The sequence below is a fragment of the Triticum aestivum genome, chromosome 6A (genome assembly GCF_018294505.1).
Source record: "Triticum aestivum cultivar Chinese Spring chromosome 6A, IWGSC CS RefSeq v2.1, whole genome shotgun sequence".
Classification (NCBI taxonomy): Eukaryota; Viridiplantae; Streptophyta; class Magnoliopsida; order Poales; family Poaceae; genus Triticum; species Triticum aestivum.
Window position 1 is genome coordinate 141,932,731 of NC_057809.1, and position 3,233 is coordinate 141,935,963.

Consider the following 3,233-nt stretch of genomic DNA (forward strand, 5'->3'; position numbering starts at 1 on the left):
GGTAGGATTTTTTTCAAACTTAGGCGAGTGCCTGACTGCAGCTAAGTCCTCAAGTGAGAGAACTTAGGCAAGTACTGGACTGCAGCTAAGCCCCCGAGTGGGAGGACTGCTCTCCACTCCGTAGGATTTTTTCAAACTTAGGCGAGTGCCTGACTGCAGCTAAGTCCTTGAGTGAGAGAACTTAGGCGAGTACTGGACTGCAGCTAAGCCCCTGAGTGGGAGGACTGCTCTCCACTCGGTAGGATTTTTTTCAAACTTAGGCGAAACGGATTCGCAGCTAAGCCACCCACTGGGGGATTTCATTCGCAAACAAAAAACAATAACAATCACTGGGAAAATTAAACTACATGAGTTTTTTCTTATTACATCTCATCCAAGTGAGAATTCAAGTATAAAAGGGGCGGAGTAGCTCCGCATTCCAGGCTCGCGGCTCATCAATCTGGCGATCGACATTGTAGAGGTGGTATGCTCCATTGCGAAGAACTCTGGTGACTATAAAGGGGCCTTCCCAAGTAGGGGCGAGTTTGTGTGGTTTCTGCTGATCCACTCGGAGGACTAAGTCTCCCTCTTGGAAGGCTCGACCCTTCACATTTCTGGTATGGAATCAACGCAAGTCCTGTTGGTAGACGGTCGATCGGATCATGGCCATTTCTCTTTCTTCTTCAAGGAGGTCGACTGTGTCCTGCCGGGCTTGTTCTGCTTCATCTTCAGAGTAGAGCTCGACTCGGGGAGCATTGTGAAGCAGGTCACATGGCAAGACTGCCTCGGCTCCGTAGACTAGAAAGAATGGGGTTCTTCCAGTCGATCGGTTCGGGGTTGTCCTCAATCCCATAAGGATCGATGGAAGCTCGTCGACCCATGCACCTGCTGCGTGCTTGAGATCGCGTATCAACCAGGGTTTCAGTCCTTTGAGGATTAGGCCGTTTGCCCTTTCTGCTTGCCCATTCGACTGGGGGTGAGCGACCGAAGCATAGTCGACTCGGGTACCCTGAGAGGCACAAAAGGCCCTGAATTTGTCAGAATCGAAGTTTGACCCATTTTCAGTGATGATGCTATGCGGAACTCCATATCTGAATATCAACCCTCTGACAAAACTGATAGCAGTGCAAGCATCAAGATTCTTGATAGGCTTGGCTTCAATCCATTTGGTGAACTTGTCGGCTGCTACTAGCACATGAGTGAAGGCGCTCCTGCCTGTTCTCAGTGGTCCAACCATGTCCAGCCCCCAAACAGCAAAGGGCCAGACGAGTGGAATGGTTTTCAGGGTTGACGCGGGCTTGTGCGACATATTGGAGTAATACTGACATCCTTCACACTTTTCGACTATCTCTTTTGCCATTTCATTGGCTCTTGGCCAGTAGAATCCCGCTCGGTATGCTTTAGCCATAATGGTCCGAGAGGACGCATGGTGACCACAGGTCCCTGAGTGGACATCATCAAGGATCATCCGACCTTCTTTTGGTGTAATACACCTCTGACTGACTCCAGTCGCGCTTTCTTTATATAACTGTCCTTTTATGATTGTAAAGGCCTTGGACCGTCGGACGATCTGTCGAGCCTCTTCTTCGTCCTCTGGGAGCTCTTCCTTAGGATGTATGCAATGTACGGTACTGTCCAGTCGGGAGTGATGACCAAGACTTCCATGATCAGGTCGACTACAGCTGGAATTTCAACTTCAGTCGAATCCGTGGCGCTTTTTGGCTGCGGGGCCTCTTCACTGAATGGATCCTCCTGAACTGATGGTATGTGAATGTGTTCCAAAAACACATTGCTGGGGATGGCTTCTCTTTTGGAACCTATTTTTGCCAGATCATCAGTTGCTTGATTTTTCAGTCGGGGTATGTGCTGAAGCTCTAACCCCTCAAATTTCTTCTCCAGCTTTCTTAATGCATTGCAATAACCAGTCATGGCTGGACTTCTGACGTCCCATTCCTTCATCACCTGATTAACCACCAAATCTGAGTCGCCATAGACCATGAGGCGACGAACGCCGAGTGAAATGGCCATGCGCAACCCATACAAAAGTGCTTCGTATTCTGCCTCGTTATTGGAGGAATCAAAGTGGATTTGAAGAACATATCTGAGTTTATCTCCTCTGGGGGAGACCAACACCACTCCGGCACCGGAATCATTCAGCATCTTGGAACCGTCGAAGAACATGGTCCAATGCTCCGAGTGAACTTGAGTCGGCAGTTGCTGTTTAATCCACTCGGCGACGAAATCTGCGATTGCCTGGGACTTGATAGCTTTATTTGCTTCAAACTTGATATCTAGAGGAAGGAGTTCAATCGCCCATTTTGCCACTCGACTAGTTGCATCTCTGTTATGCAAGATCTCTGATAATGGGGCGTCGCTGACGACTGTAATGGAATGATCAGAGAAGTAGTGAGCAACTTTCTTTGTGGTCATATAAATCCCATATACAAGCTTCTGATAATGGGGATATCTTTGCTTCGACGGGGTCAAAACTTCAGAAATATAATATACTGGGCGCTGAACTTTGAAGACTTTTCCCTCTTCTTCCCGCTCGACCGTAAGTACCGTACTGACGACTTGTCCCGTGGCTGCAATGTAAAGCAGCAAAGGCTCCTTACTGATTGGGGCAGCAAGCACCGGCTGGGTGGAGAGCAGAGCTTTGAGCTCTGCAAACGCTGCATCAGCTTCAGGAGTCTACTCGAACTTGTCGGACTTCTTCATCAATCGGTAAAGGGGCAATGCCTTTTCACCGATACGAGATATGAATCGACTTAAAGCGGCCAAGCAACCAGTAAGCTTCTGGATGTCGTGCACTCGCACATGACTTTTCATTCGGAGTATAGTGCCGACTTTTTCTGGATTGGCGTCGATTCCCCGTTCGGAAACAAGAAAACCGAGCAATTTTCCGCTAGGAACTCCGAATGTGCATTTTGATGCGTTAAGCTTGATATCATACCTCCTGAGGTTGGCAAAGGTTTCAACAAGGTCAGTCAGCAGGTCGGAACCCTTCTGTGACTTGACCACAATATCATCCATGTACGCCTCCACATTCCGACTGATCTGAGTGAGCAAACACTTCTAAATCATCCTCATGAACATGGCTCCGGCATTCTTGAGGCCGAACGGCATGGTAACATAACAGAAGCACCCGAATGGAGTGATGAAAGCTTTTTTGATCTCGTCAGGTCCATACAGACGGATCTGATGGTACCTGGAATAGGCGTCTAAAAAAGACAATCGCTCACATCCCACAGTCG